Below are 12,771 nucleotides of genomic sequence, written 5' to 3' on the forward strand. Positions count from 1 at the left end.
AAAAAGTTGACTACTAGAAGATTCCTGTTCGATTAATAATTACATTTGTAAAAAATTATCCCCGGCCTTTAATTTCTACGATACGATATTAATCAGATGTTGATTACATTCGGACACAATGTAATCACTAGCGGCCGCTCCAGCTCACTAAGCCGAATCTAATTAAGAATTAGAATAATATCAAAGTGCCGACCGAATTTACATAATCCTCCGCTCGTAATATCGATTTAAGTGATATCAATCCACCGATCTACTTTCAAGCTTCGATATGCGTTTGTAATCAGCGCGAAGCATTTATGCGTCCGATTTAAAATGTTCAAGACTGTTTTCTTTGACGTTAATACTTTAAATAGAAATAAAAAAACAACTTAGATTTAAAAGATAACATATATACTCAATAACATTCAATAAGTGGATAGTAAATAAAAAAAGATTTTGTTTTTTTTTTTATATAGCCCACTTGATAGTATTCAACACAATCTGTAGAAAATGGTGTCGTAAGAAATATAAACCATTACTTAAATCGCCAATGCGCCACAAATCTCGAGAACTGAGATGTTATGTCCCTTGTGCCTGTCGCTACAATAACTCAACTTTCAAACTGTAACTTAACAATACTAAGTACTGCTTGTTAGCGATATATATCTACCATCAAGTTATTATAAATAATATCCATCATTTTTTTTACATAATACAATTATATATGATATATCTGTAAAAGCTTTCCGACGCTTATACATTTAAAGCACTTATAAGCTGATATCTCAAATCTGTAATTGTTTTAATTGTAACAAACCACAAGTAACTTAACCAATCAATCAAAGAGTCCAATAACATCAGATCACGATCACTGTTTGTACCATAACACCGATAACACACATGCTCATATAGCGTCAATTAGAACTTCACGAAGCTTGAAACTAGAATGTCTGACCAGCAGCTATTTTGAATTGCGTCAAATAGTTTTGATAATAAAGACCACAGTGGCGTGCACTTGGAGAGGCCTATGTCCAGCAGTGGACAAGATCAGGCTGATGATGATGATGATGAAATAGTTTTGGAGTTTAGTGGAAACTCTTCTGGACAGGACGTTCGTCTCTTGTTTTTGCTTGTCTTACTTGGTTGGAATCTTACTTACTTTTAATACAAGCCGTTCTACAACTTACATCTCAGAGCAATGAGTTACAACAACAACAGCCTGTAATTTCCCACTGCTGGGCTAAAGGCCTCCTCTCCCTTTGAGAAGAAGGTTTGGAACATATTCCACCACGCTGTTCCAATGCGGGTTGGTGGAATACACATGTGGCAGAATTTCTATGAAATTTGCCACATGCTGGTTTCCTCACGAAGTTTTCCTTCACCGCTGAGCCCGAGATGAATTATAAAGACAAATTAAGCACATGAAACAGCGGTGCTTTCCTGGGTTTGAAACCGCAATCATCGGTTAAGATGCACGCGTTCTAACCACTGGGCCATCTCGACTCTTCAATGAGTTACGTTAACATAAAAATAGAATGAGTTAACTTATTATACATATATATATATATATATATATATATATAAACAATACTCCATTAGTAACGCAATACTAGAAGTTAACGAGACTGAAGTAAATTGTGTAGTCAAATTAAAAAGTTGAGACGCTCAATTCGGGTAAACCGTGGTTTTACTTCCACGTGGAGGTCTCAACCTGACCGTACTATTTAATCGTGGGACTGCCAAGCCTGTACGCGATTATTCCAGCGTATACTGTGTACGGGTGTCAGAAAATTAGTGTAATTAAAGTGACTAGTTTGCAACTCATTGACACCCTAAGGAGGTGTCTACGAGCATATTTCTAAAAGTGCTTTTACATATGGAACACGGTCACCACTCACCTTTACATTTCCGTTTCTGATCTGCCATCTGGCCTTCAAATAACACTTTTATCATAAAATTATTTTTTTAAAAAAAGGTTAATTAAACTTTATTTTGCTCAGAATCTTGATCTTTTAAATTTGTATACAAATACCAAAATAATATAAATAATTCGACCCTGCCAGGATTCGAACCTGGAATCTTCTGATCCGTAGTCAGACGCGTTATCCGTTGCGCCACAGGGCCAGATTTCAGACGATAAAATCTGTAAAATATGTAATTATATTTTGAATTTTAATAAGTTTATCACTATAATCACTATAGAGTATAAATCAATCTTTAAAATTACACAACGAATGTGGATTCGTTTTTTTAATAGATGGAGTGATTCAAGAGCAAGGTACAAAATTGTAGGATAACACAGAACATTTTAGAGGTTAGTGATGTGATGTCGTAAATAAATATATTTATTTTTCGCTTTCATTGCAATCGCTGACTTAACCCTACGAGATAGATCAAAATAATTGACTACATCTTAATAAATTTCTACATCTTACTAAATTCAACAAAAAAGTTCGCGATTGTATATTTCTATTCTCGGGGATAACTCACAATAACCATTTCATATTCTTTACTTTTCACGAGAAATAAATGGCTTATTTTCGAAGCGATTTTAAGCAACACAGTCTTAAATACATTGTGCATTTTATATGGATCAATGAAGGTACTTTATAGCATCTAATTTACTGAATATTTTTGAAGATATTGAAGATTTAACTTAGAAGATAAACGCAGGGACATAGTGGTTTGTATTGTTTAATGACAATCGAAGGGCGGGTCGCTGGTGTATATATAAACAAATAGTTACAGCCTTTAAATTTCCCACTGCTGGGCTAATGGCCTCCTCTCCCATTAAGGAGAGGGCTTGGAACATATTTCACCACGCTGTTCCAATGCGGGTTGGTGAAATACACATGTGGCAGAATTTCAATGAAATTAGACACATGCAGGTTTCCTCACGATGTTTTCCTTGACCGCCGAGCACGAGATGAATTATAAAGACAAATTAAGCACATATATATATGGTGCTTGCCTGGGCTTAAACCCGAAATCATCGGTTAAGATGCACGTGTTCTAACCACGAGGCCATCTCGGTTCATCTATATACAAATATTCATTACAAATTCGATTCATGCCCGCGACTGACAATCCTACATCCGTCATCAACTCAGACATAACTTCCACATAAGCGCGCCGAGCTGTACGAAGAAGACATGGGATTTATAGCCCATGGTAATAGGAATCTTGTCATCGAGTCGAGGCCTTAAGCGGACTTGATCATCGCTTATCACATAATTACACCGTATACGTAGCTCCGATCCACCATATTAATATCTTTGCGGTATAATCGTGAATGAAAAAGTCTGTTAGTACGTTTCAGTTCATTAATGGTTCCTTATAAGCTACAGAAGGCACCGCGGGCTAGATTGTTTTTTCACGTTACGAGTATTATAATCAAAGCATAACTCGTTTTTACTTGCACCTCGCGTTGAATTAGAAAGTCATTACTTTAAACTTAGACTGCTTTTTATCCGACGTTAATGACACAAGAACTGTAATGCGTTTCATACATTGTATGTATGTCAATATATTGTAATGCTTCTATAGTAATGATATGTTTAATTAATCATATATATTGATCTCATGTAAGTGAAGATTTGAGGGCGATGTCAAATTAAAATATCACAGTAAGGAAAATATGTATAAAATTAGACTCATAACATTTTCACTCGTAAATATATGTCAATATATTATAAATCAATGTATTTTAGTCGGTATTTATATAAATTAACATATCAGAAAGATCAGAGATCGTATCGATGTAACGATTCATAGTACCACCCAGACGGTGCGCCGTTAATGGCTTGGTGTGGCTCTGTAAGCGAAGGTGATTTTGGCCTCAGCACTCGCCAGGAGTATTGTGGCCCTTGACCGAAGGGCATCCCCACTTGTGAATGTCGTGCAAAATGCATTTTCCAGCGATAAAAAAGGTCATCAAACAAGTCCGACTGCGATGTGAGAACTAGTTTACAAAATAGGTGTTAAAGAAACTAAGCACCGTTGATGTGATTGTGGGACGATTAACATATCTGCATGCCCTTTCGCACGGACTTTAGGGATCCTTGCATACAATATCTATTATATTAAAATTATGGATGTGAAAGTAACTGTCTGTCTGAACCGAACCGCTGAACCGAATTTAATGAAATTTGCCATGAAGCAAACTTAAACTTCAAGGAAGGACATAGGTTACTTTTTTGCCTAACTCACACAACCAAGACCAACGTAAAAATTCTCCAGTTTCGTAGCATCCATTACCTCAATCTATAATTCAATTCTCTTTCACTACAGGAGAGTGAATGCTTCTAACTTCCAAAGCTAGATCAGTTGTTTCTTGAGCGAAAAACTCGGATTTTTTTATGCTATTATTCCGACCTAGGTAATTTAACTGAGAGCCTGGTTTTTCAGCCTTATAAATTTCTCTATCTATCGAGGCTGTCAATATTAACAAAGATAAAGTATTATTTGTAATACATACGTTACATTAAAACATTGTACCAATACCTTATTTATTACTAATGATATGTTAAAATTCGATGACGTAGATTAACATGAGTCTATTACATTATAATTAAGTAAATATACAGCGTGTTCCTACAATCAATAATATTAAACAGAACCCAGTTATAATAAAAAGTGCGATAATTAGCGATAGAGTCATAAATTACGATGATTACCATAAGCGAGTCTCCTATTCACTTGGTATGGTAATAGACGCCTTGTACGTACTGCTTCTGCGAACGAAACACCTTTAAGGGTTTTTTGTCGGCCATTAGGACGCTCATAATACGGTCGTTGAATCTCAAACTAGAAGCACGTAACGACCCATTGAAGACTCGTCAGATGTGATGTATTAAAATAATGGAAGACACTCAGAGCCAATGCTTTTTATAAGCCGGCTATGGTTGAGCAAAGTATTACTCGAGTTTATATCTCTTCGTGTTCTATTACGAGCTATACAAAATATAAGTAAAGCGTTGTTTAAGAGCCGAGATGGCTCAGTGGTTAGAACGGAATCTCAACCGGTGATTGGAGGTTCAAACCCAGGCAAGCGCCATGAAATTTCTTGCCGTTTCTTCTCGCTATAGGTTGCTTCCTGAAAAGATGTTAGTGTTAAAAATTGACGATTCAAAAACGTCATTTTAAAGTTAACTTGAATATAATTGATTTAATTTGATAAATAAAGAGGTGATATTTTAGTAGTTACTCAAAATCGTAAAGATATTCTTTTCAGACAATATTTAAGCGCTTTACACCACAAAACATCTTACCAGTGATCCAATATCGTTATAATTTTCAGCACCATCTTAATAAAATATCTAATCTACAGTAGGTAAGTATATAAATAATTCGAAAGCATTATTGCTTTGTAAATTTACAAGTACAATATACATCGCCATGAAAAAAAATATCAATATTAATTTTCATAATTGTAATATAGATCGTCTATAATTTATTACGCATAGGGTACCACATACCAACTGGCAGTGATCAGGCAGTCGACCGTCTAAGTATTCCACACCTCACCTTGCATCAATACCGCTGAGCTTGGAATGACTGGGATGACAATTATGAAGCGAGTTATGCTTCAAAGCACTTTACGCTAAAAAAAGTTGCTCTAAACGCTGTGTAGACTTTAAATTATATAAACAGATAATATAAAGTAATTGCATTTAATATCGAAACGAGTATCGCATATAAAAAGATATTTCTATGTAAGATAATACGCACTGTAGAAGTGTTTTCCAAAGTTCTTGAATATGCGGCTCCTTTACAGGTCGATAAATTCGGGCGAACTTATAATAAAAACATGTTAGTGGTTTTAAAACATTTCCTACATATATGTATATATATAAATATATATATTTTAACTCGAGTGAGACTTGCACTGATAATAGGTACATGAGAAAAGGAAATAATAATAATTTCTTATATAAGTTATTTCTTTAAACTAAATGCCTAGAGTAACGCTATGCGCCTACCCAGACGGTCACGACCTACAGTTGAAAAACACAATCTTTAGTTAATATTAAACTATCGAGTCGCCGCAGTTACGCACGAGTTATCGACAAATACATTATACTAGAGGTGCCAAAACAAACGATTTTGTGCAATGACATCATTGAAATATATTGACATAACTATATCTTACATACATTCGAAAAAAATAAGTTGACACAGCTCAAAACTTTATCATTATCACAAAAACGCCGATACCTTTTTATTTACATATTTAATTATATGTTTATTGAACAACAATTTCGTTCTTGAAAATACAACTCAAAAGCATTCAGCTTTGGAAGGGTCACCCGTGTAATGAACAAGCATTTTCTTTTACAAAAAAAGGCTTTTGGTTGGGAGTTTGTCACGTTACGTAGTATTCATGATTTATGTTAAAATAAAAAGGTGTTATGGTATTGCGAGCGAGCCTCCGCAAAGCCCTCCCATCTCTTAAATAACATAATATAAATGCATACTTTCCAAATATTTATATTTACTATTAATTATAGCAATCGTTTTAATTCAAAATATTATAATGTAACCTTCCGTTCTATTTCTATTAATAACAAGATTTTTGCTACAAATTTACATGTACTCGCTATAGTTTTAAGTTCACATTGGAATGACTAAGGACCCCTAAGCCTAAATGTAATCAAAACTTTTGACTCTTAAAATATATTTTAGATATGAGGTTAATTGCTATAAAAAATGTTTGTTCGAACCAGGCTAATCGATTTATATTTATTTTTATATGAATTTAACAAATTGTTATTACTTGTGCTAATATGGCGTTGAATTTAAATTATCAAAGTGTTTCTTTGACACCGTATAATTTTATAATCGTCTTAGCATTTCTAATTACCATTAATCCATATTTAGTTTTCTATGTGGCTAAAATTGGTCAAGATGTCCATAGCGGAGATACAAAACTATTAACCACTAAATTTTTACATCGTACACGAATAGCTTTAGTAACATTAAAAGTTATAAAAAGTGCATGCGAGAAGCTGCAATTATTTTACTGATTTTGTACCTACGCAATTGAAGTCGGAACATTGATATTTATGGAATGACATCTCCAATACATAGTTCCAGTTACTGTGGGGTCTCTCAGGGATCTACTCTTGGTTCATTTCTCTTCTTCGTTGTTATAAATGACTCACCTAAATTTGTATTTCACAAATAATCTTTTTTAACAGCTTGGTACCATAATGCAGGCATTCGAAATAAATGTAATGTCCTTGAAATACTTGCCATATGTGTAGCAACAGGTTTACTTGCCATCAACATAAAAGTATTTTTATTATCTACACAATGATTAATGTTCCTACAAGAACTACACGAGCAACGGCCCCGTTTCAATTTTATTATAGATCGAAATTTAATTGCGTCTGTTATCCAAACACATGATAGTCTTAATAAGGATATGGGCGGTGTTCTCTAGAAAAATGATATTCAATACATTTAAGTTATTCTCTAATTAACAGCCGGCCGCGCTAACGATGCCTGTCCGCGGCTAAATATGCTATTTTGTAAACTTGTATATCTTTCCTTTTTCACTGCTTTATGATAAAGGTGATTCCACACTGAACGTATCAAGTTTTATCATATATCGATTATCGATCGAATTATCGATTGTCTTTTTTTTACAAGCTTTTATTTACCTTACAACATTTCTGGTCAGTTTAGTCTAAATCTTGTCAGCTGATTTAAATCATTTTTAACCTAAATAGCCAAAATTGTACTTCTTGATTCAATGCATTTTTATAGCAAGAATGATCTGAGCCTAAACTCAGTATTATCTCCAGATGAAGGAGCTTCTCCTCTATCATATTATACACAAAATATATTTATTTCAAAATATTCACTACATAATATTTTAATTTTATATAGGAAGTCGCGCGAATGTGCTAGTTAAAGGTAACCAACACACATGATACCAACACATCACATACCAACAGAACGACATTAAACCACAACAACTCACGACGTTTGTCTAATAATTGAGATTTCATCATTTAAATTGACTTACATAGCGCCTCGAAGTTTCTAACTTGACATATGTCTGAATGTCACTTCTATGTGAAGCTCACGTGATCGGAATGTGGATGTTATACGCGACAGCTGATGGTACCTAATTAGATCTGTCCCCAAGTTACTGTTACGCTGGAGTGACCATCGCGATAACTGATTTGTGTTTACGAATCGCTGCACTTATGAAATATTAAATTGCAGACATAGAATATAAAATTATTTATTTTACAAGATCTAAAGCAATTTGTATGTCTTGATAAACGATTGAGTCTTTATTATTACAGTTATTAAATACGGAATATTTCCCATGTTTTTTATTTTTGCTTGTTGGAGTTCGATATTTAGACATTATCTACGACTGTCTTGTTCACGAGATATTAGTCTTATTTAAAGCCAAATTCTATCTTACTGAATGAATTTTGGTCACGGAAATTCCCAGTAAAAAATAAAGCAAGAAAAATCGAGATACAGGTAAACTCTCTTACTCTCATGCTCATGGGTCCAAGGAATGACAATTGCACAGCCCCAGACATACAGTGTTATACAGTATACATTAATATCATGGACTTCCTATGTGTGGTAAGAGTCTAATATTTTCTTAACAGAACTTTTGTTCTTCAGCACCTCGCAGTCTCGGGATCTGCAGCCATATAAGCTAGCGAATTGACAGAACCAATATACTTTAAGAAAATATAATTATAATATTAATGAATATATAACAATGTTAAGGTGATACGTCCAGTGTGGCTGCACTCTGACAAGTACAGGTTGGCCGCGTGATTGATAGATTTAATTATATACTTTTTATGGAAACCGGACGCTTGTTAGCCGCGAGATATTGATCAACGATGCCTGCGCCTGCGCCTCGCCCGCCCGCCGGCAGGCAAAAACCATTTTTAATGGCAAGACGGTAACGGCACCAAATAAACCACTGCATGTAAGCCTGTGGTAGATAATGGTATATGTGTAAAAAAAATTCCTATGAAAGCCTGTAAATTTGCCACTCCTGCGCTTAGTCCTCGTCTACCTTTGAGGAGAAGGTTTGAAACATATTCTACCACGCTGTCCCAATGGGAATTGGTGAAATACATATGTGACAGAGTTTTTATGAAATTAGACACCTGCAGGTTTCCTCATGATGTTTTCCTTTATCGCTGAGCACGATATTAATTATAAACACAAATTAAGCACATGAATATTCAGTGGTGTTCGTTTGGGTTTGAACCCGCAAGCATCGGCATACACTCGTCCTAACCACTGGACCATCTCGAATCTACATTTAAATTTTTTTCATTTTAAAAAGTAGGTGCTAATAAAATATTTGACTTGGAAAATAATAGTTGATTATTTCTTTTTACACCTCCGAGGTTTTTTAAATTTTTAATATATAGTATTACTATTAATATTACTATTGTTTAAAGGTTTAGAAATCGATGTCAGCAAATCTAAAAAAATATAATTTTGTTTAATTTTAAAACCGACATGTTTAAACGCTTATTCAAGTACGCTTTTACAAGCACTTTTGAATAGTCATTTTACAATTAAGTGAAGCTACCACCGGTTCGGAAAGTAGATTCTACCGAGAAGAACCGGCAAGAACGTCAGTAGTTACTCTTTTTTAAGATTTATAAAATACAAAGTCATGTTAATTAAATACAATTATTTAAATTAATATACCCTGCTTGGAAGTCAACAGTTATTAACTCCACGCTTTTTTATCATCTATAACACAGAAAATATAGTCAAGAAACACTGATTAGAATTGCCCCGTGCGAAGTCGGGGCGGGTCGCTAGTATATTATATAAACACAGTTACGATGTTAGAAATATTACAACATGGAGTACAGATTAATAAAACTTAGAATCAACATGACAATACTTGCGTTACAAGTGATTTTAAGTAACGCCTCTCCACGAGCATTGTTTGATCAAGTTATGATAATTGAGACATAGAACCCTTTCACACTGACGATTTATATTTATATTTGAAAGCATATTTCGATAAAAGTGTAATTATTAGGTATGAAAGTTATTTAAATTAAGCTTGTAAATATACCGCTGTTCCTCCTCTTAAGTTTGAAGTTTACAATGCTTATCCAGTGCAAATTTACCTGCATTTTTTTGTTGTCTTTCATCTTCAAGCACGAGATAATTTGTACGTGAAGCTCAGCAGTTCTTATTAGGACTTGAACTCACAATCTAAGATTCATATAATTCAAGTTTCTGCTCCGCTGCTACTGACTGTTAGTGAGTACTAAATTTAGTAAATCGACCGAAAATATTCAACTTATAATTATATATGCAATGTATATATCGTGCGAGTACACAATATAAATATGACTGTTATTTGCAATGATAATAAAAATGTACAATTAATATCATACGCAGGTACCTTGATAAGGTCAATTTGCATCTCCCCATGTAATTTCTAGCGACATAAAACATTACGAAAGCCCTGTCTCAGCTGTCACTGTTCACAGCGGGATGCTAACGCGTTGCTCACCGCAAGAACTCGCTCACCGCAAACGCGACAGCGTGAGCAAAGAAATCAATTTACTTAACAAGCAATGAAAGAATCTAAAGTTTGAATTTAGAATACTTAACTTATCTTATTACATAATAAGACTAACTTTACAGGAGAAATAAATCTAGTGACTAATGGAATCTGCATACTACATTATCTCATACTAGGAACGTGTCAGACAAAATAATATTTATAAGACGCATGCTTTGTGTTGCTGGACATGCATAATAGTCGCCGTTATGTTACAATGGGAACAGTAGTCGTATCATGTTTGTTTCCATGACTGATACTCGTACTGATACTGATACATTTTAGTGGGCTGTTAGCACTTCATAATTTTTGCTATAATTGTCTTAAGAGAAGAAAATGCCAAGTTAGAACAAGTTAATTCTAACCGAAGATTATGGCTTCAACCCCGGGCAAGGTTAAGGTCTTATGACTATAATTTGTTTTTGGAATTCATATTTGTGCGGTGAAAAAATATTATTGGGAAAAAAGTCTGCCACATGTGTACCCACCACATAATATGTAATCCCCAAAAAGCAAGCAGGAGGAGGTTATTTTTTCAGTTGTATTTTATTCATATTTGTAGCCTTGGAACTCTTTTGTGAAACACTTTATTTTAATTATTTTTCTCTTAAAAAATAATATTATTTTTATCTCTACAGACAACGAATTGTTTTCAGCGTATCTTTTATACTATATTTATGGCCTTTACAGTAAACTTTAGGCACCGCTTTGATCTTAATTAAGAGGGATCCTCAAAAAATTCAATTTTTTCCTTTAAGTACGTAGGAAAACTAGCGTTAAATAGTGCACAGTACACAGAAGGAAAAAAATATGCATCTTCCGGCAAAGACGTATAGGAAGCCACTTGAGTCTAGAACGATATTCGGATACATGGTCACATTTTATATTGATTTAGCAATAGACTTTATTTTTAATATGATAATCTAATATTATAATATATGATGACCATATCAATATCAATTAAACATTCTTGTAACATAATTTTGGCATTGGACGTGTTTCTAGAATGTTTAGTGCCAGTTTTCTCAGCGAGTCATTACAAGTGGTAGCAAACGGTGTTACATGTGATTTTAAATCTAAAATTAATATTATCCAATTAACTAAACGAATGTAAATTAACTTTACAAATATCGTTCAGAGAGACATGTTAATGGCGCGCACTATAAACATGTCGCTTTGAAATAGCAAGGCTGCCTGTCCAGCTTATTAGAGCTTAGATCTGATTTAATACCTAGATCGTAAAAGGTAACCACGATTTCTCAATATTTTACAATTATCGACTTGATTAATTTGTTTTGGTAATATGTGAAGTCATATTCTTGTTACAGATTAATGAAAGATTTGTGTTGTTTTATAACTTCAGGGCCTAATCTAATTGTAACGTCTGTTTTTAAAGTGTTGTTATGCGTGTTTTGAGAAATTACTAATATCAATTGAACGTAAAGCATATGATAGGAGTTACGCGGACTTATGTAAAAGGTAAGGATCGAATCTGCTACTTTTACAAAGCTAACCTTCGTCAAAGATTACGCTACAAACGCTTCAGTTGATCTTTTCTATATGTAACGTTTTCTGACATATTGTGTTTCATTTCTGAAACTTTGCTTATTGGTTCGCGATCATTATTAATACTAGAAATTAGAACTTATAAATAAAAATACTTGAATTTTAGATTTCTGGATTGGCCAATGACTATAATGGTTATTACTAAGCTATCGTAAATCCGTTTCAATCTAAGCATCGGGATGGCTCAGTGGTTATACTACGTAAATATTGACTGCTGATTCTGAATTCAAACCCAAGCTGAGCACTACTGAATTTTTTTTTTTTTTTTTTTTCTCTTTAATTTAAGGAGCTTGGTCCTTTCCTTGGACTACGTCGCTCCATAGAGTACACAAAATTTTACAAATAATCCATATTAACTTAAGAGCTACTAAACATATTGTTAGATACACTGTTAGCCCGGAGACACTTTTTATATAACCGTAATAATGCCACAGCTTCATCTGATACAGGTCGGGCAAGGGCAATGTTACAACCGCCAATTCCTTGTATCATAGGATAACGGCCAACGATCTCCCGTCTTTCTGTTTCATTGCGAATACATTCAAGTAAAACATGATGTACATCTTCAGGTTTTTCGCAATCAGGGCAGTTAGGAGATGTAACTTCACTACTGAATTTATGTGTTCGATATGTGTTTA

At 34.0% G+C, this 12,771-nt stretch overlaps 1 protein-coding gene and 1 non-coding gene across 3 annotated transcripts in view; one reads left to right on the forward strand and one right to left on the reverse strand.

Annotated features, from left to right (window-relative positions):
* The window catches only part of LOC124539360 (NADPH oxidase 5), an 82,021-nt gene that overhangs the window by 19,662 nt on the left and 49,588 nt on the right, over positions 1–12,771 (forward strand). The window lies entirely within an intron of this gene.
* Positions 2,031–2,103, reverse strand: Trnar-acg. Its single transcript has one exon. It is a non-coding gene; the product is annotated as a tRNA-Arg (tRNA).

The sequence above is a fragment of the Vanessa cardui genome, chromosome 22 (assembly GCF_905220365.1).
Source record: "Vanessa cardui chromosome 22, ilVanCard2.1, whole genome shotgun sequence".
Classification (NCBI taxonomy): Eukaryota; Metazoa; Arthropoda; class Insecta; order Lepidoptera; family Nymphalidae; genus Vanessa; species Vanessa cardui.